The sequence below is a fragment of the Macrobrachium nipponense genome, chromosome 23 (genome assembly GCF_015104395.2).
Source record: "Macrobrachium nipponense isolate FS-2020 chromosome 23, ASM1510439v2, whole genome shotgun sequence".
Classification (NCBI taxonomy): Eukaryota; Metazoa; Arthropoda; class Malacostraca; order Decapoda; family Palaemonidae; genus Macrobrachium; species Macrobrachium nipponense.
In genome coordinates, this window is record NC_061090.1 from 82,109,304 (window position 1) to 82,136,347 (window position 27,044).

The following is a 27,044-nucleotide window of genomic DNA, read 5'->3' on the forward strand; positions in this document are numbered from 1 at the left end:
TTGGTTGGTTGTTGGATCCCGGCGCTCACCTTGGAGCTGCAGATACCGGGATGTAATGTGAAAACTTAATTGCGAAACACCAGTTAGTATATATCCTTGCGAGGTCTTCCAACCTATTCATTTTTTACTTGACGGTGCTGCCACCTTGCTGGAGAAGAAGTAATGAAGGAAGGAGGGCGTGCGGTGTTTTTATTGCAACAGCTTCCCGCGCAATTTTTCCAGGAGCCTCTTGTGTTGTTGGAAGGGAATGGCTGACGCAAAGGCCTCAGTCAGGTCTGTTATGATTAGCTTTCATTCACGGCACATGGATTGCCAACCACAATCTCCAAATTTGTTTTCTTGGTCGAAATTCTTATTTGGTAATGAAGACTATGCAGGGGCCATTCTCAGCTAGTTGTTCTCCCATTGATTTGTGCTTTCGTGCCATCGCGATGATATGTGGATCGGGATATGAACCAGAGCCCCACATGTTGCCCCTGTGGACGACCCCGCCTTTAAATCCTCAAAATATCTGTAAACGCTGTAGGCATTACTTGAGGTTTTTGCAACGTCCATTCATCCCCTAGCTGCAACTCCTTCCATTCTTGTTATTTTTTCCACCATAATGTAACTGCGAGGTTTCCCTCTGTTACATCTTTCAAACCGTCGTACTGCCTATTTCTTTTTTAGCGATGAATGATCCCATAGGTACCAGCGCTGGACCTTGGGCCTAAATTCTATATTCTATTCTTAGCGCTTCAGGCATCATTTTCCTACAGATGCTGTGGTCGTGTCTGTCTACTCAAGGGTCGAAAGGTTTGGTTCATATCCATCAGCCTATTGAGGTGCTGGGTGTGCACTGTGCATTCGCCGAAGATCAAGCAGTCTGCTTTCTTTCTTGCGAGCCTCGTAGCTTAGCTGGTGGTCATGTATCTAAGGGCCCTTTCACACTGTGTCGCACCTACATGCGGCTAGCAGTCGACAATGATCTATCTCACAACTGCGTCAAGTTTTTGGAAAACCCAATTTGCTTCTAGGTTTACAAGGTAACTTAGGTATCTGGTTATGAGTCGTTTGTTATGGGTTTGTTATGGTAGAGAGAGAGAGAGAGAGAGAGAGAGAGAGAGAGATAAAAACCCGACATGAATGATCAGTTCTTATTCAGAACTTGTACCACATACCGCATAGCAGCTGGGAATGTGAAAGACCGCAACGCGTTAATCCTCAATTTCACCGGTTTATTGTCGGCTCCAGAAGCAAGAGCCCGTGCTTGTATAAGCCCAGCTCAATCAACCCCCCCCCCCCCTCCCCCAAAGACGCGACAGGCCTCCTTAGATATTCTGCGCACCAAGATAATATCTGGCTTTTTATCAGAAAGGGAAAGAGGTCAAGGTGCGGAAGGTGCTGCTCTTGTTTCTTGGGAGGCGCAATGGAATCGAAACCCTTCGGGTGTTTCGCCCATTGTTTCCGTTTTGTTTCCGGTTAGACATTCAGATGCCTTTCCATCAGGCCCTCGTTCGTGACCTGCATAGGGGCGGGCATAGCAGGCTGCAGCTGTCGACTCGCATTCCGCTGTGCCGGCCTGTAAGTGGGGGGGGGATTCCCCGGGATAGAGCGGAAAATGATTTTATGAGGGAGAAGTTAAAAACGTTGAGGCTTCGCGCCAAAGGATTAAGGCTTCCTCTTCTCCCGATTTTGCTTCCTTGTCTTGAGTTTCATCTCCCACGAATAGTAAGTTCCAGCTAGAAATAAGGAGGGCACATTTGTATGCTGCTTTTATGCATGCATAAACAGTCCGTGAATTTACCTGAATACGGATGTGGCTAAAATACACACGCACACTACAAATATTACGCAAGTATGGAAATTTCTCTCTCTCTCTCTCTCTCTCTCTCTCTCTCTCTCTCTCTCTCTCTCTCTCTCTCTCTCTCTCTAGGCTATAGAGTTTCACTTGACTTGAAATCATCATCACATGTTGATCCTGATGCAGAGATGCAATATATTTTTGGGGCCTTAGAGTAAAGAATGTTTTGAGATTAGGTCCTATTTGTATGCAGATGTGGCAACTTGCTTTTTAAAACATTTATCTTCTTTTAGTAGTCGTTCTTCGTCCCCAGGCTTCCAGTATTTCGTCCTAGGATGCAATCATCCCCCGCTCTGTGAAATTCTACCCCTCTCTCTCTCTCTCTCTCTCTCTCTCTCTCTCTCTCTCTCTCTCTCTCTCTCTCTCTCTGCTTCGTGTGTTGATCAATGCATACCCTTGCTGTCGTCATTATGGATACGTTCACACATGCATATAAATTCAGATTATATATATATATATATATATATATATATATATATATATATATATATATAAGCTGTGAAATATGATTTGCTAAAATAGAATTGCATCTAATGAAAGGAGCCCGTAAAAACGCAAAAAATATACATTTTTGCATGTATATATTTATATGTGTGTTTGTGTGGATTACATATATAATTACATACATACATACATGTGTATAACTATATAATAATATAAATATATATATTTATTATAATATATATATCTATATATTTATATATAGATATATTATTAATTATATATATGTGGCAATCAACAGCCAAAATATAGCCATAAGGAACTGGAGGAAGACATCTCTGGCATTTGCATAGTATCTTGCTAACGTTTCAAGGCCTCTAGCCTCATTATTAAGGCTGTAAAAGTATATACAAATATGCTTTAAAACATAAAAGACTTGGACTTAAAAATAATATATTTTTGCCATATTTTTATGTCCGTGTCATTTATGATGTTTTAATGTATTTGCATATATAATGAGGCTAGGCCTTGAAACGTCAGCAAGATACTATGCAAATGCTTAACATGTCTTCCTGAAGTTCCCTATGGCTATATATATGCACATGTATATATATGAATTTTTATCACATCACCGTGATACATATACATACATTAAGCTACAAATGTCCTTTTAATATCCAATTCGCTCTTCCTCGGAATTAATATATTATTTTCATACATGTTAACCGAAGGGGAATTTTTTAGTTGATAAAAATTTCGTCCTCTCGTGGGGTCGAACCAGCAGACAGAGGAGAAATCGGGACTTCAGTGATATTACCGGCTCGGCCTCAGTTGTTGGCCGAGTCGGTAACCTCACTGAAGTCTTCATTTCAACTAAAAAATTCACCTTCGGTTAACATGTATGAAAATATATTCATTCCAAAGTACAGCGAATTGGATATGGATATTAAAGGACGTTTGTAGCTTAATGCATACACACACATATATAATTGTGTATGTATATATATATATATATATATATATATATATATATATATATATATATATATATATATATATATTTATACATATATAATAAATATATATATATATATATATATATATATATATATATATATATATATATATATATATCCATTGTAGCACGAAGGAACACGTACTTGGGAATATCCTTAAATCCACGGTAGACGAGTGAAAAACTGTATGCATCTTAGAGCTCTTAGAATGTGTATGCCTGAATTTTTTGAAGAGTTTAAAATTATGGATAAAATAGGAGATTCGTTATATTACCCTCCATATTTTTTGGAACTTAGTAAAAATACAGCAAAAAAGACAATATTACAATCCAACCAGTGTTAAAAAAGAACTTAAGAATATTCTCTGTGTAACATTTCAATCTAATTTCATTCCTGCTGTAACCATTTTAAAAACTATTGATATTAACATAGCCCTAGATAGGAATTCCTGTGCCATATGGCACAGCTCTCCAGAAACTATTGTATTTCCCGCCAAATATTTCCTTCAATTCATACTCATTGGATTCAGTCGGTTGTTTGGAGCGAAGTTCAGCACATGCTTTTGATAACGTAAAGTATGTAATTTGCTGCTCCTCTTCATCCACTCCTGGTGAGTAGTACTCATGTATCCAAATGGCACAGCGTTTCTTAATATGACCGTAAATGGTGAACAAATATTTTTACAGAATTACAATGTTTCGAGGATGTAATAGCCTTATTGTGATCTTGTACATAGTGAAATATGACTTACATGTCTACGACACTACAGTGTAGTTTGCAAGGAATGTCAAGCTAATGAAGGAGGAGATTCGAGAGAGATATTTGTTTGATATTGGATTCAAACGTTTAAAGTACGTATAGTAAAAACAATGTTATTTGAAAGAAAAAAGGTTTTATTACATCAGCAAGCTGCATATTCACGAGAATACATCATTATAGCTGAAAACTCATGATTTTGCTGCTGAAATGTGAATAATAAAATATGTCCAATTTTATTTATTCCAGGACCGATGTTTTATGTAGTTCCCAGGTTGCCAGACTGCCTGTGAGATTCTATAAGATCTTAGTTTATATATTAGAGTAATATTTTGCTCAATGACGTTTTTTTTCCCTTCCAGTACCTGTATCGGTAAGATCATTTTTATTTCGAGTTTTTTTTTTCCAATATGTCAAAGGTAAATTCCATTTCGTTTAATTGTTATAAATATAGGTCATATTTGTTCAAGAATACGTATTTTCTACTTTTGTAAGTTTTTTTTGTATAATTTAACATGTTTCCATCTTTTTTTCTATTTTTTCCTACAATGATTCCAATGGCGACAAGGTTTCCAACAGAGTTACATGCTAGTAGGGTTTCCTATCTAGGGTTAGTATATAAATACCATAATATGTTGAGAAATAAACTAATTAAAAATAGCACGTGAAATTCAAACAATATTGTATACAGTATTCCTTGTAATGCCATTTCAACAGGCTTAACGAATGATGGCTTGGTAATCATTGTCTTAAGACAGACCATCCTATTAACTGGGATAATTCCTCGATAATCACCGCAAAAGGATTCTGTTGGAATCCATTTTTATTGAAGCCACGTTAACAAGGAATTTAAATCTCCATCCTAGATTGTCCCTGATCCTCTCTCCTCTACTCCTTTTTTTTTCATCTGTTCATCCGCCTTTGGTGTTTGCATATGGTAACACTGTGTCCCGGGCTTTAAATAATATCCTATTTCGAATATTAACGGTGTAATTCGCATATAGTAAATTATTAAAACTTTTTTAGTTGCAAATGTACACCCAGATATCCTTTTATTTATCTAAAACTTACACATAGCGGAACTATTTGAAGTCCGGGACGCAGTGTTACCATGCGAAAACACCACAAGCGGGTGGACAGAAAAAACAGAGTAGTCTGTTTTGCTTAAAGAATACCGCCCAGGTTAACAAACTGTAACCCCGCCCCCCCTTTCTGTTTTTTTTTTTTTTTCATTTAAAGGTCTGTCAACTGCTGTTATATTCAGTGTGAACTTGAAATTGTAGAATAAACTACAAGAGTACTTGTTCCAAGTCCCCAGTCTTTCACTCGCCTTTCTACTGTGGATTAAGTATGATTATATATATATATATATATATCTATATATATATACATATTATATATATATATATATATATATATATATATATATATATATATATATATATATATATATATATATATATATAAAAACTTGGCTGACGTTTTAATTGAAAAGTAAACAATAAGAGAGTTTGGAGCCAAATACCCCAAACGATGAAGAAAGCGCAGAAAGTGATCTTGAACATTTAAGCAGTCAGACCAGGACTCTTGCTAAGACAGGCTGAAGATTCTCCTGCCATCATGAAATGGCCTCATTTTTCACTGGATTTATTGTGAGAGGATTCCGTTGCTCTCTCTCTCTCTCTCTCTCTCTCTCTCTCCCTTCCTCTCTCGTCTCTCTCTCTCTCTCTCTCTCTCTCTCTCTCTCTCCTCTCTCTTCTCTCTCCTTTTGCTTTTGGAAAAGATATTTTGCACTTGATATTATTAAAAAGTCTGTAGACATGCGCTTACTTTTTTTAAGATTATTGGGTATTTTTTTTACATTATTTTTACGAGTCCTATACAAGCATAATATATTAGTACACAGTGAATATAGGCGCAATTTCATCTGAAGAGCAACGCATGCTTTATATGATTAAGGAATAACTTAATGAAGAAGTAAATGAATGTTGTAATTATTGATGAGTGTCTTAAATAAAAACGGCTGATGATGTACTGGCCCCCGATTGTGCATCACATCTTACTCGCAGACACATCCGAATGGCTCGGTGATTAAAAGTCATTTTAGTACATCGTGTAATTTCCACATCAGGCATAGGTTCGAATCCCACTGGTGACGGGAGCATCTATCAGTTATAATTCACCTTGGATGTAAATGAGTCCTGCGTTATTGTGAACTATATTAAACGGCGTAAATACGTTTATTTTTAATGTGTATATCTATTCTATATTATATGTGTGATATACACAGGTGTGTGTCATATATATATATATAATATATATATATATATATATATATATATATATATAATATATTGACTTTATCACTTACACAATTGATCTGTACATTAATACAATTACTAACAGGACCTCTTTGAAACTGGATGGTATTCAGTGGAGATATTTATTAAAAATATAGTTACAAGCTTTCTTGGACTAACAGCCCTTATTTGTGTTACTTGACGATAAGGACTGTTAGCTCAGGAAAGCTTGTAATTTTCTTGATTATATATATATATATATATATATATATATATATATATATATATATATATATTTATATTTATATTTATATTTATATTTATATTTATATTAACTATTTCCACCCCTCTTTTCTTAGCGTAGGTTTACCCTGGACTTTTTAAAGTTTCCTCTTGTCACTCGAATTATTCCCTTCCACTTGGATGGTAATACCTTTCTCCTGGCATTGTATATATATATATATATATATATATATATATATATATATATATATATATATATATATATATATATATATATATATATACACTGAATCTTTTGTATTTGTTTTTAGTATATTATTTTTAAGTCTGGGTCTTTTATGATATTTTAATGTATTGGTATATATTTTTACAATGAGGCCAGTTCCTTGGAACGTCAGCAATAAACCATGCAAATGCCTGGCATGTCTTGCTCAATTTCCTTATGGCTGTATATATGTGTGTATATATATATATATATGAAGATATATATATATATATATATATATATATATTTATATATCATATATATAATATATATATATATTTATATTTATATATATCTATAGAATATTATATACATATATACATATACTATAATTATAAATATATATATATGTATATACATATATACATACATATACATATAAAGAGATATATATATATGCCAGCGTCCGTACTGAATATGGAATCACGTTTGTGTAAGCGAGCATATACTGTTAGCGAATACATAATAGAGTACCCTGTTTCTGTTTTATGCGCTTGGTAGGGTTATTAATGCGTGGGTCGGCATCAGGTCCTATTCCCTAGGCCTGGACTGTGTTTTAGATAAGGTTGATTTATAGCAGAGATAATCGGAATTCGGGTTATGCATCACACTGGACCGTAGTTCTTGGGAGGGAGACGGACGTCTGCAGAAAGACAATTTCAGATGACGTTGCAGATACGTAAATGAGATGCATCACGCTGTTTGGCCGATGGGATATTGTATATAGCGAAGATGTACGGTGTCTATGTATGTAAATAAAATATACATTCATATATCTTTATATATGTACATGTATACAATATATATATATTATATATATGATATATATATATATATATATATATATATAATGTATGTATATATATAGTATATGTGTATATATATAGTATATGTATGCAATATCATATATATATATGTATGTATATATTTAATGTATGTATATGTATATATATATATATATATATATATATATATATATATATATATATGTATATTCTAGATATATATATATATATTAAGCGAATACCACGGGAAAATGATAGTCAGAAATCCAAGTGCTTTCGTCTTTATTCAGACATCGTCAAGGAGCTACTAAAGTACAATTGGAGAGGAAGGCCTCAGGTACAAACAAGATCAGGAATACCAGATGGTTAATTATCAAAAGGGTAAAAATTAAAAGGGATAATCCAGGATTATCGGATATCACACGGTCACAAACTTAAACAGATTCTGACCCTAACCGAAATTACAAAGTATCTTTACAGTCCAAAACATGTAAAAACTGAATATATTAATTTTGTTGCTTATATGTATCTACAACTTTTTTCATTATGAAAGCATCAAGTTTAAATAAACCAAGACTTAAATTTAGAACATTTCTATTATTTGATTTGATAAAACAAGATTCAATGATATTCCTTTTAACTGTGTCATTACATGGGACTAAGGCTCTTGCTTGACTCCAGTTAATAGGATGGTCTAAATCTCTCATATGTACAAATAATGCATTCGATATTTGCCCAGTTCTCACAGAATATTGATGTTGCTTGAGACGCTGTGAAAGAGATTTGCCGGTCTGTCCGTAATAGACTTTATCACACTTTTTGCAAGGAATTTCATATATGCAGCCGGGAAGATCTTTAGGAGAATTTTTGATTACTAAACTCTTGACATTAATATTACTGAAAACAACATTTATGTTGAAAAGCTTTAAAATTCTAGGTATATCTAAAAACCTTTCATCATAAGGTAATTTTAGAATGTTATGCTTATTAAATTCAAGTTTGTCATTAGTTGAATAAAATGTTTTTCTAGCTCTTTTCCATGCCACATCTACAAAAGTCCTTGGGTATTTAAGTTTCAATGCAATATCATAAAGTAAGTTTTTTTTATTTCAGCGTCAATAAACTGCGGGCTACAGACACGTAAAGCCCTTATGAACATCCCAGAAAAAAAAAAAAAAAAAAAAAAAAAAAAAAATATATATATATATATATATATATATATATATATATATATATATATATATATATATATATATATATATATATATATATATATATATCACATACAGATATAGTTACATATTTACATGGTAACCGGGAAAAAACTAAGGACCTTTGGAAAACCATACGCTTCGGCTAATAGTTAAACTTCAACTAAATTTGTGGTGTCTGCGTTTATTCAAATATGATGAGACCTTGAAATTATGTATTTTTCTTCATACTTGCTAAGTGCCATGCCCCTTTATATGGCCATTTCAAGAGTGTGTTGCCTTCTTCCTCTTCCTCTTCTTCTTCTTCTTCTTCTTCTTCTAAATTAAAGTTGGCAATATACCAGCACGGACCCTTACCTCATGGCGACTCGGAAGCATGGTAAGATGTAGAAGGGACTAGGAAACGTGGTGTGAACCTCCGGACTCTGAACAGCCAACAGAGGTTTTCTGAAGCGTGTGGTTTTGAGGTCATCAAGAATGTTCACTGGCTCGACACGCAGATCTTGAGTTTACTGATAGATTTTCTGTGTGTGGGTGTAGGTGTGAGTGTGTCAGTCAGGTTCTCCGGACTTGTTCTAGGTTTATGTAAACAAAACGTGATTGGAGTTAGTCGTTGCCGATTATCCAAATGATGTCTAGTCACTGTGGCTATTGACTCTTTTGATGGAGCTCAGGCAAGAAGGTTTAAGTGTCACATGGACCAAGTCCCTCTTTTAATATGTCTTGTTATTTTTGTTTTATCAATGTACATGATGAAATCTTGGACGTCAGTCACAACTTGCCTTTTTTTTTTTCCCTGCTCGAAATGGCTTTTTTCTGCTTGACTGCTCTTTTTTTTTTTTTTTTTTTTTTTTTTTTTTTTTTTTTTTTTTTTTTTTTTTTTTTTTTTTTTTGCTCGACACTGCTTTTTTCAGCTTGAGGTATTCTTCTTTTCTTTTTTCTGCTCGATTGTGCTTCTTTCCTACTCGACACTGCTTTTTTTTTTTGCCCGACTCCGCTTTTTTTTTTTTTTTTGCTCGACCGCCTGCCCTTTTTTTCCGTTCGACATAGTTTTTTGCAGTTCGAAACTGCTTTTTTCTGGTCGACATTGTTTTTCCTCCTTAACACTGCTTTTTTCCTGCTTAACACTTCTTTTTTCCTGCTCGACACGGCTTTTTTCCCGCTTAACTGCTTTTTTCCTGCTCGACACTGCTTTTTTCCTGCTCAACTGTTCTGTTTTTCTGCTCGACTCTGCTTTTTTTCTGATCGACTCTGCGTTTTTCCTTCTTGACTGCTTTTTTCTGCTCGACTCTGTTTTTTTTTTTTTGCTCGACACTGTAAGTGTGACTGATTAAATTCTTAGAGAGAGAGAGAGAGAGAGTGTAATTGATTACATACGTCTACTATTTTCCAGTCCTAGCTACTAGCTATGCGCAGCAAAAGTCGACCTACAACCGGAGTCTACTAATTTGCGCGCGCTGTTCGGGGATCAGACTCAGGTTCGTCGTCTGTGAGCCAAGAGTAAAGACATTGTACCACAAGAACCAATGGAAAGAGAGAGAGAGAGAGAGAGAGAGAGAGAGAGAGAGAGAGAGAGAGAGGGGGGGGGCGGGGGAGGGGGGCTTCAAAGGGAAGTGTGTGAGAAGGCGTTATAATCTTGGTTTTGGAGGACGGAAATAGGAGGAGGAGGAGCTATTAGAATGGAGATCACATCTTCAAGGCTAACTTCAACCACACGAGGATGAAACCGAGTGTACTAGAATACGGTAAAAGTTCAATTGAATTTAGTTATTTTGGTGAATTTTATACATAGCATATGCACTAATACGCACATTCATACATATATATATATATTATATATGCATACATACACGCATATACACATTTATTTTTATAATATACCTCTCTCCTCTCTCTCTCTCTCTCTCTCTCTCTCTCTCTCTCTCTCTCTCTGTAGAATTCAGGTTTATAGATATCCGAGTCAGTAGCATGAGGAGGAGCAGCGGCTTGATAATGGCTCGACCATCATCACCAGGACGAGGGAGAGGGAGAGGGAGGAGGAGGAGGAGGAGGAGGAGTAGGAGGAGTAGGAGGAGTAGGAGGAGGAGGAGGAGGAGGAGACGAATCTGAAAATGACTTTTTCCGACGCGCGAACAATAATCGTAAAACCATTCACTGGCTCTAAAGCGGAGCGTCATTGCGGTTTACTCCGGGATAATTTGATCGCATTCGAAGGGCGCTGCCCCCCCCCAAAAGCCCGATCGAGAACCAGGCTCGCTCTCGCCGCTTCTAATGGTGACATTACCGAAATGGGACCTGGGTTATGCACGCAAGCACGAACGCGCTTGCGAGCGACCTAGGATATTGCGTAAAGTCTGAGGAATTTGATCTTTCATCGACATGTGAGAAAATACAGTTGGATTTTAGAAATAATTCTCTCTCTCTCTCTCTCTCTCTCTCTCTCTCTCTCTCTCTCTCTCTCTCTCTCTCTCTCTCTCCGTTTCTACTTAATGTTGCAGTTTCTTCTCCCATTGTTTTATTCATGGTGTCATTGTAAGGAAAATGAGGTCATTAGGTCCAAGGCAGTAAGAGTCCTCCGCGGAAAAAGAAGAGATGGTTATTTTGGTCGTTCTTGGGAAAAGGAGGAATTGTCCTCTCTCTCTCTCTCTCATTCTCATTATATATTATATATATATATGATAATGTTATATATATATAATTATAATATAATATAATAGTATTATATATATATGTATATATGGTAATATATAATATGAATGATAGTATATTATAATATATTATATATAATCTTAATAATAAAATATATATACATACGTATTTATATATGTAAATATATAAAATATATTTATATATGTATATATATATATATATATATATATATATATTTATTATATATATATATATATATATATATATTATATATGTGTGTGTGTGTAATAAATATATTTATATGTATAGTATATATATATATATATATATATATATATATATATATATATATATTTATATATGAATAAGTATGGAATGTATATATGAGCTTCGTTGTATGTGATGTTGATAATAATAATAATAATAATAATAATAATAATAATAATAATAATAATAATAATAATAATAACAATGAATATTGTTGTTGTTGTTGTGATTTCAAGCAGTGATATCCTGCGATGTCTTGGGGAAATTTTTTATAAGATTTTCTTCGGCAGGAATTTTTCTCCTTCCAGGGATTCGACGGAAGCGCGATCAAAGTCATCTGCATATAAATGTTTTAATTAAAACGGGAGTTCAGGTCTCTCTCTCTCTCTCTCTCTCTCTCTCTCTCTCTCTCTCTCTCTCTCTCTCTCTCTCTCTCTCTCTCTTCGCGTTTTATACCGTATTTCTAAAAATCCCTTTCAACTCTAATGTGGTAACTCAAGTGAACATTTTAGGATAGAAGTAAATCTTGAAGGATGATCTCCTAATCAGGTGGCTTTTAAGTTAAAACTTAAATTCAGAAGCATTGAGTGCCGAGTTAATATTTTATTTTCTTTCGAAGAATCTTTTCGGATGCAGATGGTCAGTGCCTCAGGGCTCAAAGATCAACAAAGAAAAAAAAAAAAGATCTGCAGGCGACTTGCTAACCAAAATTGAGATAAATTGAGTCTAATTTCTTTTGACACAATTAGGGTCAGTTGGTGGTTTTGTGTTTATACTTTATACATCCATAAATACATACATACAGACATGCGGTCAGGAATATATATATATGTGTGTGTGGCCAAATACAAACTGAGCAACATGTCATCGAAGCATGCCCCAGGACCTACCAGATTCGGACCCAATTTGATATCTCATCAATGAGCGACTTGATGGTAGAAAGATCAGACTATGCAAATGTTTGTCATATCGCAAGCTTAATTTTGAGAGTTTTCAAATAATAAAATGCAAACTCTCTCATTGTGCCTCGCCCAGCTGACTTCATTTTGTGTTACAATTTTAACGCATTTCCAGTCTAATCTGAATGTGTGATGTTTATTAGTCTATTGTATATTATTGTTTCTATGTGATATAGAATTGGATATTCTAAACAGCTCTCGATATGATCTCTTTTGTGTTATTTAAAAAATTAATATTAATTATTGTTGCCATTTGTTTTGAATACAGTTCTTTTTAATTTTCTTTTTCCTTTTTAGGAAATGTAACTTGTGAAATGAGTTTATGTACTTGGACCGTTGTGTAATTTCATAATATTGTATTTGATGTTTCTGTGGAGAATGGTCAATAAAATATGTATCTATCTATCTATCTATAATATTTCCCCTACACAGTACATCACCATGGAGGAGATGGAGCGCGTGGATTAATTAAAGTTGCCCAGTGACAGGGAAACAGATGAACGTGACAACCTCCTCCTTCCTAATTCTGTCCACAGCGTTGCAATGCCCTGTACGCGCGTTGATGGTGTGACAATCTTTTCAGGCCCACGGGCTCTGTTTCCTGCAATTTCATTCGTTAGTGCAGTTTTTATCAGCAGATCTGCGCAGTGAACTTTGCCATTTGTGTCGAGGAAGGGGACGGCCCTGAGAGCAGAATCCCTGACAACATTACCTGGTGGTTGTCGTAAAATGAAGGCGTCGCGTGTTGGATTCAACGTGATTACCTCGTCGAGGTCTACCCAGCGGAGCGGAGGCTTTCGCGCCGACGCGCAACCCTGAGCTTGTTCGAGAGAGCGAGGATAAGAGCCATAAAGATGAGGGTAATCTGATTACGTGTACAGAGATCGACCGTGTTGCGCTGGCAATGTCGCCTCGAAAAATTTCTAGGTTATAATATATTTCTCATGCTGCTGTGGCACTGAGCTCTCTCTCTCTCTCTCTCTCTCGTTTGGCACTTTGATGATTCATCTGCGAAAATGGCCTCACGTTTCAATACGAGTGGACCTGGACTTTCTGAGTTAATGATGATATTTTAGTATTCTGTAAAAGAAAACTGGCATTTTGTCTATCCGTCCGCCCTCAGATCTTCAAAACTGCTGAGGCTAGAGCGCTGCAAACTGGTATGTTGATCATCCACCCTCCAATCGTGTAACGTACCAAATTGTAATCCTCTAGCCTAAGTAGTTTTCATTTAAGTTAAGTTTAGAGTTACCCATGATCGTGCGTCTGACAGCGGTAAAGGTGCCAACAACACAGGGCACCACCGGGCTGTGACTGAAAGCTTTATAGGCCGTGGCTGAGAGTTTCATACAGCATTATACTCCGTTCAGAAAACCCGATCGCATTTTTTACTTGTTTGGTGTTGATGAATCTCATTTCTTGCCTTTTATGGAAGTTACGTTTTATGAGAGTGCAGCGTTCACTGGTTGGACCTTTCTTTCCTTTCAATCTATTTTATATGCGTTGCACTTTCGCCTAATTAACAACTGCGCTTCTCTTTGTTGTTGTCATTTTCACAGCAGTTGCTCATAGTTAATTTAACTATTTTGTGTTTGTTTACGCAAGACTTAATCTTTAAGTCGTAGAATGGATTATTTGTTACCTTTATTAGGTTGTCTTCACTTTTTCAAAAGCTCTACATATTTTAGAAGTAAGGAAGTGTCGGAATTCGGATCGTCATTGATGGGATTCCTGTCGCTGGTTTTGCCAAATGTTGGTCGACCACTCTCGTTGGTTGATAGGAAAATGTTCCTGTAATTGGAACTATAATTTATTTGTTGTAATGAAGTCGGTATGATTGATTGAAGTTCTCGCTATTCTTTTGCCAACTAAGTTTGGATTCTGAACTTGTTTCACGGTCTTTTTCCTTATGAACGGTGATCGTCTAACAAAGAGTTAATTTGATTATCAAGACAAACTTTTGTTGCTGACATTTCTCACATCAGCGTTTTTACGGAACGGGAAAATGAAGTTTCATTGTGTATGTTTGTGTGTTTGTGTGTGTGTTTATACCTACTTCCTCCCAGAACTTCATCGGACTCTATGGGACGTGTCAAATATTTGCAATTAATGGACGCTATTCATGTCGTATCTAGTATGACTGTGAACTCTATTATAGCTGGTTCACTTAAGGTAGATTCTTGGATGAGCCCTATTTTCACGAGACGTTTGTTTGGCGGCCGCTGATTGGCTAGTACTAGGAGGTAGGCAGTTCCCAGCCAATCAGCGGCCGCCAATCTAACGTCTCGTGAGAATAGGGCTCATCCAAGAATCTACCTTTAAGTGAATCAGTTATAGTCACTTTTACAAGATCTGTGTAACTGCAATAGGGAATTTTGTAGTAAAATCATAATCTCGACTCTTTCAATCTCACATATTTTTGAAGGGGGGTTGGGGGAGGGGGCGGCCAGCTTTGGACGTAGGATAACTAAGTTTGGGTAAGTGCTGCACTGATCCATTGGTCGGAGCCAAGTTTTGAATCCTCGAATGGTGAACAAATTTGGATTTTAGATTTTCCGTCGAAAAAGCATCTGGATTTCAGATTTTCCGTCGAAAAAGCATCTGGATTTCAGATTTTCCGTTGAAGAAGTATCTGGATTTCAGATTTTCCGTCGAAAAAGTATCTGGATTTCAGATTTTCCGTTGAAAAAGTATCTGGATTTCAGATTTTCCGTTGAAAAGTATCTGATTTCAAAGTATCCCGTCGAAAAAGTATCTGGATTTCAGATTTTCCGTCGAAAAAGTATCTGGATTTGAGATTTTCCGTCGAAAAAGTATCTGGATTTCAGATTTTCCGTTGAATAAGTATCTGGATTTCAGATTTTCCGTTGACAAAGTATCTGGATTTCAGATTTTCCGTTGAAAAAGTATCTGGATTTCAGATTTTCCGTTGACAAAGTATCTGGATTTCAGATTTTCCGTTGAAAAAGTATCTGGATTTCAGATTTTCCGTTGACAAAGTTAAAAGTCTGGATTTCAGATCCGTTGAAAAAGTATCTGGTTTCAGATTTTCCGTTGCAAAAAGTATCTGGATTTCAATTTTCCCGTTGAGTTTATCTGGATTTCAGATTTTCCGTTGACAAAGTATCTGGATTTCAGATTTTCCGTCGAAAAAGTATCTGGATTTCAGATTTTGCGTTGACAAAGTATCTGGATTTTAGATTTTCCGTGAAAATTATCTGGATTTGATTTTCAGATCGGTTTAGATTTTCCGTTGAAAAAGTATCTGGATTTCAGATTTTCCGTTGAAAAAGTATCTGGATTTCAGATTTTCCGTTGAAAAAGTATCTGGATTTCAGATTTTCCGTCGAAAAAGTATCTGGATTTCAGATTTTCCGTTGACAAAGTATCTGGATTTCAGATTTTCCGTTGAAAAAGATTTTCCGTTGAAAAAGTATCTGGATTTCAGATTTTTTGTTGAAAAAGCATCTGGATTTCAGATTTTTCCGTCGAAAAGTATCTGGATTTCAGATTTTCCGTTGCCAAGTATCTGGATTTCAATTTTCCTTGAAAAGTATCCTGGATTTCTTAGATTTTTCCCGTTGAAAAAGTATCTGGATTTCAGATTTTCCGTTGACAAAGTATCTGGATTTCAGATTTTCCGTCGAAAAAGTATCTGGATTTCAGATTTTCGTCGTCGGAAGTATCTGGATTTTCAGATTTTCCGTCGAAAAAGTAATCTGGATTTTCAGATTTTCCGCGAAAAAGTATCTGGATTTCAGATTTTCCGGGGTGCAGCCATTTTCTGGGAATTTTCCGTTTTTCCGTCGAAAAAGTATCTGGATTTCAGATTTTCCCGCGGAGTTTTTAAAATCTGGATTGCCAGAAAAATTTTCGTTTGAGTAAAATCTGGATTTCAGATTTTCGGTTTGACCAAAGTATCTGGATTTCAGATTTTCCGTCGAAAAAATTTATCTGGATTTCAGATTTTCCGTTTGAAAAAGTATCTGATTTCCAGATTTTCCGTTGAAAAAGCATCTGGATTTCGATTTTTCCGTCGAAAAAGTAATCTGGATTTCAGATTTTCGTTGAAAAAAAAGTATCTGGATTTCAATTTTCCGTTGAAAAAGTATCTGGAATTTTCAGATTTTTCCGTCGAAAAAAGCACTGGATTTCAGATTTTTCCGTTGGAAAAAGACATCTGGATTTCAGATTTTCCGTCCGAAAAAGTATCTGGATTTTCAGATTTTCCGTTGAAAAAATAATCTGGATTTCAGATTTTTCCCGTTGAAAAAGTATTCTGGATTTCCGATTTTCCGTCGAAAAAAGCATCTGGATTTTCAGATTTTCCGTTTGAAAAAGCATCTGAATTTTCAGATTTTCCCGTCGAAAAGTATCTGGATTTTCAATTTTCCGGGGGAAAAATAATCTGGATTTCAGATTTTTCCGTTGAAAAGCATCTGGCTTTTCAGATTTTTCCTTCCAAAAAGTATCGGATTTCGATTTTCCGTTGTGTATCTGGTTTCAGATTTTCCGTTGAAAAAGTATCCTAAAAAAATCGTATGGAAGAAATACTTATAGTGTTCAGACGTCGTATTGACACATGTGGTTAATGGTTCCATGAGGCCAGATTTCATCCATATTTAAGAGTGAGCTTCAGCAAGGAGGACGACGCCCCGAAGTTTCGTTCCAGCTCCGAATACAGGATTTGAAGGCTTATAGCCTTAATTCCGTCTGTGAGGACGACGTTCCCATGCTGATACGTATATACTGGGGTCATTAGTGCTTTTTATCCTCTGCCCTTTTTTACTTATGGTCGCAAATGGCATCACGTTACGGGTCATTAAGGAGCTCCTCCTCCTCCTCCTCCTCCTCCTCCTCCTCCTCCTCCTCCTCCTCCCTTGTTCATTAATATCGTTTACTAACTGGAGAGAGAGAGAGAGAGAGAGAGAGAGAGAGAGAGAGAGAGAGAGAGAGGGGGGGGGGGGTGGGGGTGGGTGGGCGGGTAGGGCCAGTGCCTAAATATGAAAGCCTGCTCTCTCTCTCTCTCTCTCTCTCTCTCTCTCTCTCTCTCTCTCTCTATTTTCTCTCTCTCCTCTCTCCAGTTTTCATGTGTCATTTGTGAAGAAGGATTACTCGGTTGTAATTTTAGAATGAAGCAAAGACTTTTTTTTTTCTCATTTACACCGATGTAACGATTTAATGCAGCATACTTTGGTAGGAAAAAGAGGAAGAAGAAGAATAGACGGTGTTTATAGACGCGGAAGAGATTGAGTGGGAATTATATTTCCCTTTTAGGATTCGAGCCTTCGAAGCCCTCTCTCTGTTGTTCGCATTTCCAGATTAGAAGAGTTTAATGGTAGTGTTGTTTTTCATCCCCCGTCGGTTTCAAGCGTCGACGAAATAAGAAGATTCTCGATGAACAAATGCGTATGAGGGGCTCGAACTCCCTTGGTTCATTAGTGGTTGTCTATGATTAATCTGGACTTATTCCAGCCCGGGTTCTCGCTCCTGGAGTAGCACATAATGGGTCTCAGGGCCGTATTTTTAAACTACCACCTTCCCTCTTCGATGAAGAGGCTGCTCGTGAAATCCTTTCGTGGAGCGGTATTTTAAAAACATAGGCGAAGCTCAGCCCTGAAGAGGAACTGTACGGGAGGGTTGGTACGCCGGAGGTGATAAACAAACATTTCGTTCGGATCGGAAGACATCTATTCTACTTTCTATCCCACTTCATGCCTATCTGTGCATAAACTTTATCACTTACACAATTGTTTTGAGCTTTAATACAATTACTACAGCAGAGTCCAGCTGGTTTTACAACTAAACCCGCTTACTGATTATATCACGACTATTCCTTGAAGCTGATTGGTTGGAAATAGTTTCGAAGAGTGCTATAATCTGTGGTTATTTTCATCTTCAATTATTTTGCAATGTTTTTTTTCCGAGCTAAAATACGTCGCACTTAAGCTTATTATTGTATTTAATGATGGAGTCTCCTATTGCTTATGTGTATATTTTAAGTGTTAGATTTTAATTTGCATATTTATTCTGTTGTTTTTGTTGACTTCGCTTTGTGTGACTGATAACTACAGTGTTTTTTAATTTTCTTGTAGTTTTACGGTAGCTGTAAGTGGTGTGTTTAGTGTTACTTTATTCCTGTTTTTGAAATTCCTTACAAAGTCATGATTTGTTTGCTGGTTTATACTTTCAGTCTGTCAATGAAATTCATTTAAATATCTTGCTTTTGATTATTTCTCATATGGAAGTGGTAGCTTCATTTTTAAAATAAATGTAACTTTCGTATTTGCTCAGATTTGATTCTTTTCCTATTTGCTATAATTTTACATAATTTGCCTAAGATTTTTATTTTTGTGTGAATTCTAGGAAATCGTACGATTTATATCTTTTCAATGCACATCCGTATACCAATTTTCTAGCCATGTCTTGAGAACCCTTAACTCTTTCTTTTCAAGTCTGACCTTAGTTACTATAGCGGCACAGAAATTGTTCCTCTGAGCATCAGTTCCTCGTTGGACGAGTGGGGTACGTACTTGGCGACCGATTAGGTAGTCCCAGTTCGCTTCCCCACTCTGCCAACGCGGAATCAGAGAAATTTATTTCTGGTGATTAGAAATTCATTTCTCAATATAATGTGGTTCGGATCCCACAATAACCTGTAAGCTGTTAATCAGCAGAGTGGTCTGGTTAAACTACGATATACTTACCTTAATGTCCTCTGAGCATTACCCCAGCCGGCCAGGTGACTCCTAACAACCAACTGGCCATTTCCAGAAATGAGTGCAATTGCCAGGCCACCTAATACGCTGCTCTTAGGAAGCCATCCTCCTGAATTTATGCTTGCAGTATCAGGCTCGTCACCGGGATCAATAAACGTATTGATCATGGTCACGCACTTCGCATTTTTATTTTGACGCACTTTCCAGTTTTTATTTTTGATCTTTGGCTTGCAGGTTAAACGATCAGAGCAATTTTGATGAAAAACAAGACGTTGAAGGCCATTCACTGAGAGTTTGCTGTGCGTTGGGTGATTGATTGTAGGAAGAAGGTTTAATAAACAGTACTTAGGTCGGTGTTAAGGTTCATCTATTTTTTTTTTTTTTTTTTCATGTCAGTCGCAACGATTGGCTATATTTATACGGCGGTATAAGTAGCGTTAGAAGGTGAAGAATGCCACTCTAACTGCTCGCTATAGGTTAGGTCAAGTTAGGGCCACTTTAGCAGTATTTAAGAAATATGACGAATGACGAATAGACAGTGCCCTGCGTAGCACCTGTTTTGACGTGTAAAAATGCTTCCAAGATTTTGTATGTTTGTATATGTGTGCATGTTTGTGTGAATATGATGAAGAAAGTAAACTGATAGGCGTATTGTGTGCATATTCTTGTACGTTTATTAATATATATATATATATATATATATATATATATATATATATATATATATATATATATATATATATATATATATATATATATATAATATATATATATATGAGATATAGGTACGCATTTGCTTGTCTGTTACTGGAGGTGGGGAACGTGAGCCCTATGTAGGTAGGGTTCGACCGTAATTAGATAAGAGCAGCGGAAAAGAGAGCAGCCTAGTTTGTTGTTGCAAACTGATTCGTCTTTGTCGTCATTACGTTGATGTTTTGTGGGTGTGGTACCCCATTCGTGGGCGCTGCCAATGCACAGAGAGAGAGAGAGAGAGAGAGAGAGAGAGAGAGAGAGAGAGATTACCTGTGGAATGATGTACCCCCATTGTGATAATGGCACGTTATTTGTAATGGCTATTGAAAGAAATGATGTCCGTTATGATTCTGGGCGCCTAACCCATCACCGCTCGCGTGATGTTTGTGAAATGTTTTTTGTTTTTCTTCTTTTTTGTTTATAAAGAAGAGAAACAAAACCGAGAAGTTTGTGTGAAATAATTTCCATAATGATGATTGAGTCTCTATCATAAACTAACTCCGTAGTGGGGTAGTGCCGTCAGTGCCCCTAGCTGCAACCACTTCCTTTCGTTCCTTTTACTGTACCTCCATTCGTATTCTCTCTCTTCCTAACAATTGATTCTTAGAGCAACTGCACCGTTCAACCCTTTTTACTGTTCAGTTTCCGTCTCATTGTTGAATGTCCTTTAGGTCCCAGCGCTTGGCGTTTGGCCTAAATTCTATATTTTATGAATTCCGTCAAAAAAAGATCAGGTAACGCCCTTTCAGATGAAGGCGAAAGTTGCTGTTTTTTAAAATAACAACCAGAACAAGGCGTGATCCGACCTCCATCTTACTCGGGACGCATGCACGATTTTCCCTTATTGCATAAGTTGTTAACATTATGTTCCTAACTTTTAACGTATATTAAAACTCGCCCTTTTTCACCAACAAAAATTAAAAGAAATATGCAATTTTTTTAATATAAAATTTTGTTCTGTAATTTTAACATGCATATTATTTATCTTTCACATTTTCATTCTAATAAATAAATCATAAATATAATATCCCAAAGCTCCTGTATCTAACTCGACGTGAAACACCTTTTTCAGACCTTTTTGGGCTCTTCCATAGACCTTTCCTACCCCCCCAACAAGAAACAAGACAACAACATCAACAAAGTAGTTTGTAGGCTCACTCACCGAGTAACCGGAAAAAAAAAGCAGCCGCTACGTTTAAAGAATATATAGAGCGAATGGCGGTTCCGTGCGGTAAATGATTTCACTTTCAGTTTCGTTCCTGCGCCTAACTCCGATGAATGCTCTTGTAATTGGATGATCACACACACACAAGATTTTCCATCACTTTTCCATTGAAGGTATTTTCACTGCCCCATTTTGAGGTGCAGATAATCCGTAATACCTGTACTTGAATGGGAAATGGCTGTTATTGACGGGTGCTCTCTCATCTGAGGTGATGACCATAATAATCGAGTGTTCTTGGGCCGAATCTGGATGCACCCAAGCACAAGCCTTGACTCAGCTGACTGCACAGTCATCATTTCTGTCTGGCTTTCCTCGGTGGAAACTTGCTTCGGAAGTACTACGTTTACCCTGTTGGTATAATGGTCGTAGCAATAAATCAACTGTTCACAGCGAGACCTGAAACGAAGAAACAAAAATTCAAGGTAATCTTGTTGCCTGGATTTTTTCACAACTAGACAAGAGCTGTCGAAGCCTCGTCTCTTGTTATGTGCAGTGATGCTCAAATCTCATGCGACATGATTCTTTCTGTATCGTCCAGATTCTCAGACTGAACGTGACGTTGCCAAGTAGTGTTCAACTTTTGTCTTTCCTAATGTCATACATGTCGACAAGTTTGTGAATTCACGGCTAGCACTATTTTCCTTATGGTTATATAAATATGATCCCTTTTAAACATTGATATTTGAGCTTGATATGAGCTTATTTTATTAAACTTAGTTCAAAGTATGGCGTGATAAGGTTAGGGTGCCGTTAATGACAGCGCGCTTAACGTGCTTCTCGGGCTGGTCAGCTGCACAAGTTTTCTCTGAATTTTGAAGTTTTAGGGTGTGTTCAACTGCCTGGATGTTGCAAAATGATTTATAGGCCTAAAAAATAGTCGAAGACTTCTGAGATGTAATCTCTGTTACTAATGAATTAATTTGTAGAGATTACCAGTTCTTTGAGAAATAAAAGACGATGATGATTTTCATTATATGAGAAGATGGCTATTAATCGAAATACCATAAGTATTAATAGCAAGGCGTTTATTGAACACTTGTTTTCCAACTGGCTTAGAATTTTGTTTTCTTGAAAGTCATTCTGCTAGCTTTTGGTGTATAATTTATGCTTTCATAAGGTAACTTGAATTGCAAGAATGTGTATACTTTGTTTTTTTCCATCTGTCCATCCACCTGTGGTGTTTCCGCATGGTAACACTGCGTCCCGGGCTTTAAATAGTTACAGTATGTGTAAGTTTTAGGTAAATAAAAGGATATCTGGGTGTACATTTGCAACTGAAAAGTGTTTTAATAATTTACTGTATGCGAATTACACCGTTAATATTCGAAATAGGGTATTATTATTATTGTTGAGTGTAAACTGAATGTAACTATCTAAAGCCCGGGACACAGTGTTACCATACGCACACACCACAGGCGGGTGGACAGATGGAAAAAAACAGAGTATAGATAACCTCATTTGCTCTCTGGCCAGAAATTCTTAATAGAGAGAAGTGAATGCTGCTAAGTGTAAAGTAAAGAAATCTAACACACCTAGGCCTAGGAACCAAATCTTGGCTTTGACAAAAGAATAATTGCATAGGCATAGGCAAATATTTGCTAGTAAACTATCGTTTTTGAAGTATTTAAATATATAATAAATAATTTTTGTATGAAAACCACCACTGTAGTGGTTGTGTCAACATATACTCCACTCACAGGTTGGTATTATTGGGCGCTTTCTTCTTTTGTTTATACACATTTACATTTTTTCAGCGTTGAGGTGTAAAAACGATTAGATAGGACTACTACAAATTTTATGCTTGCTTTAGAGGCAATATTAATGTCATAACAATTTTTTTCGTTTTTTTTATTTAACACTTGAACTGAGATTTGATGACGACTTCGCTTTGGTCAGTTGCATCAGCGATGTGTAAACGAAAGTTTTGAAGATGTTTCGGAATTATTTTTTCTGAAATTTGGCCCCACGTGACATTTTCTTACATTTTTGCAACATATGACAGATTTCACTCTTATGAAACATATTATGGTCTTATTGTATGCAATAACCGTGTTTTCGCATTGAAATAACAGATAAATATGGAGTATGTTGGTTGCCAGTTAGTGAATTTGAACGAAATACTCTTAGCATGTCAGCAATAATAATAATAATAATAATAATAATAATAATAATAATAATAATAATAATAATAAATGAGAAACTACTTTGAGGGTATTCACTGGAAAAGATCTTATCCGCGTAAATGTCAGGGCAACTCCGACATATGATTAAAGGCGTGTCCCTTTCCTCCTGACGCAGAAAGGGAGTCTCTCAACATTAATGACGAAGGTAGGTCGGCTTCCTGCCGGAGATCAGATAAAAGAGAACGCCACTGACACGGGGAAGAAGGGCAGAATATATATATATAATATATATATATATCTATAGATATGATATATATATATATATATATAATATAATGATTAATAATATAATGTATATATATATATATATATATATATACACAACAAATAAAACGTTGATATTCGGTAAATATTTATGTGAGGGAGTTGAGTAAGGCTAGTGCGGAAGATTTTTTTGAAGGATGTAGCGGAGAGAGAGAGAGAGAGAGAGAGAGAGAGAGCGAGCACCTTTCCCCCATCTGTTTTTTATGTATTTTGAAAACTCACCAGCATCTAGAAATGAAATTATCTGTTTGTAATATATAATTGCATATATATATCATATATATATATATATATATATATATATAGATATATATGCATATATGCATATATGTATGTATGTATGATGTATGATGTATGTATGTATGTATAAAACGTGTATGTTTGCGTGTTGTAATTTCACAAGTATAACCATTTTTTCGGATGATGTTAGTCATGACGTTTCCGTGCATTTTACACGCAGAGGCCCAATAGTGGATACTATTTCAGAAAAGGGATCCAGTGTCTTCTCTGGTGTTCCGATTCTCCAATATTATAGCGAGTGAATTCTTTCCTCGAATCGTTTCAGTAATGATAGTTTGGCAACTCGCTGTGCTGAAGAGACCCCTATGAATCCGTGAAGTGAAGCAAAAAGATAAAAGCAATTACTGTTTTAAATGTAAACGTATTCGAGGGAATTAAAATGGTTTGAAGCTTTCAGACCTCGCAAATAGTATAAATGCTTATTTTGTGCGCTGTTAGTTTTATTATAATTACAATTGCCCCACATGGGCCTGAATGTGATGTCTAATGAATGTGTTCGTGTCCATTCTTCAAATGTGGGACACTGGACATAAAAAAACTATTTGTAAAATTAATTCACTGCCATGAATTGACTCAATTTCCTGTTGCTGTTTATTATTATTGTTGTTAATATTACTATTAGTAATTAACTGTACATTCCTCATGTTATTTGCTTGTATCCTCGTTTTTTATGTTACTTCTGCCTATGCGTTTGCTTTCGTGTTAGGAAATTCTGTTATGTAGAAGCTCTTCGAGGCAACTTCGTAGTCTTGTTTGCCTGTGGACATTGAGGAACAGTTATCGTTTTGTCATGAACTGCTGACATTTGCCGGTAGGTGGGTGTAGGAACGAGTATTTTTGTTGTAGTCTCCACAATCTTAAGGTGCACTGAATGCATACTGTTCCGTATGTGATATTACTGATGCATTTTGGGAAGCACTTCAGAGAGAGAGAGAGAGAGAGAGAGAGAGAGAGAGAGAGAGAGAGAGAGAGAGAGAGAGACTTTCAAAGTGGTCACCGGCATGTAACAGTAGACTCTGTGTCGCCATTTCATTTTTGGATCAATTGATCTGTCAGTCGGTGTCGTACCGCTTGGGTTACCGTCAACATTCAGTGTCATTTATGTCTTTGCGTTTGTACTAATTCATTACTAATGAACTGGCAGTTTCTTTTTATTTGTGTTGGCTTTATGCAAATCACGGGCTCTTGCATTAAAACAAGAGAAAACTAGGGACGTAAAGTAGCAGAGGTGCACAACGGGGTTGGGATGCAGTAGTAATAATCAACATAGAATATATGCCAAGAAATAAAACGTAAAAAATGGGAAACACCATGCGGTAGGTACAGACTGCTTTTTCTTGAAATGAACATGAGTAGGAATACATATACATATATGTATGTATAAATAAATACATACACATTTATATATATATATATATATTATTATATATATTATATATTATATATATAGATACACATACACACAAACACACACACTGGCTTTCCTTTTCCGAAGTAAACACTTCGTGCTAAGTAGTAGTGTATTTCCACCTTGCGCCAGGCGTGCGTCTGTTTTATAACTTCATGAAGCGTACCTAACGATTCTGCCTGCAGGAAAGAAGGATAATTCACTCTCCGGATTATGGCCCCCTCCCCATCCTCCCCCCCCCACCCCCCTTTCTTTCCCCCTTCAGTTTTGTCAGCGCTGCAACTTTTCGTCTTTGTAGCATTTGCAGGCTTAAGTGGCATTTCGTAGCAGACGACGGAATTTCGTTAAAAAGAACAGAGAGGGAGAGAATTTCACTAGGTGTTGGAAAGCCATGGAAACTAATTTATCATCTTTTATCTTAATGAAAGCTTTTAGTGAAGGCATATTTACTCTCTCTCTCTCTCTCTCTCTCTCTCTCTCTCTCTCTCTCTCTCTCTCTCTTTTATCATGCAAATATTGCAGGATTTGGGTTCTCGTCCTTGTTTACCATTCCAGTTCGGTTTAGTATGTTTTAAAGTTGAACAGTTTTTTGGTGGCAAAAATCTGTGCAGAGGCTGTCCGTCTATTTATCTATTTGTCTACCTATATATATATATATATATATATATATATATATATATATATATATATATATATATATATATATATATATATATATATATGTTTCTTTAACCGTTTCTCCTAACAGGAAGTTGCTTTCAGAAAAGATGGAGCAGTGATCACTGACTCATTCACTGTGATTGTATTAAATTCTATATAAATCCGCTGTTGAGAAAATGTTCACAGCATTGGCCGTTTCAAATAGTCTCACTGTAGGTTCACCAGCAGTTTGTCGAACCCTTCTACAGACACTGTACCGAACGCCTTTGTCTTGCAGGCGCACTCAGAGTCAAAGTATAGGGTCTGCTCAACTCGGCAGTGGGGGCGGAGCTAATTCTGTGACGTCACAAGAGTAACACTTTCCGTTCGTCTCCATTGCATTACATAAAGAACCTTTTAGTTTGTATACATTTAATCCCTATCGCATGGTGTTTTTGATAAAATCTTGATAAAATGTGTAAAGAGGTCACATGTTTGATGTTTTTTAATACCCATTCTCTCATTTAGTCACCAAGCCTGGTTTTATTTCACATAAAATATACCAGTTTCAACACACAGCTACTCCAGCTTTCTTCATATGTTTATTCTCTACTTATTTATTTGCTTACCTATATACTGGTTTGCTGTATTCTCTTTAAGTCCATTTTTTATAACATGACAACTTGGTTTCTCTCTCTCTCTCTCTCTCTCTCTCTCTCTCTCGCTCTCTCTCTCTCTCTCTCTCTCCTCGTCTCTCTCTCTCTCTCTCGCTCTCGCTCTCGCTCCTCCTCTCTCTCTCTCTCTCTCTCTCTCTCTCT

The 27,044-nt window shown here is 36.3% G+C and overlaps 1 protein-coding gene across 1 annotated transcript in view; it reads left to right on the forward strand.

The window, feature by feature from the left end:
* Positions 1 to 27,044, forward strand: part of LOC135202209 (mucin-2-like) — a 360,342-nt gene that overhangs the window by 68,710 nt on the left and 264,588 nt on the right. The window lies entirely within an intron of this gene.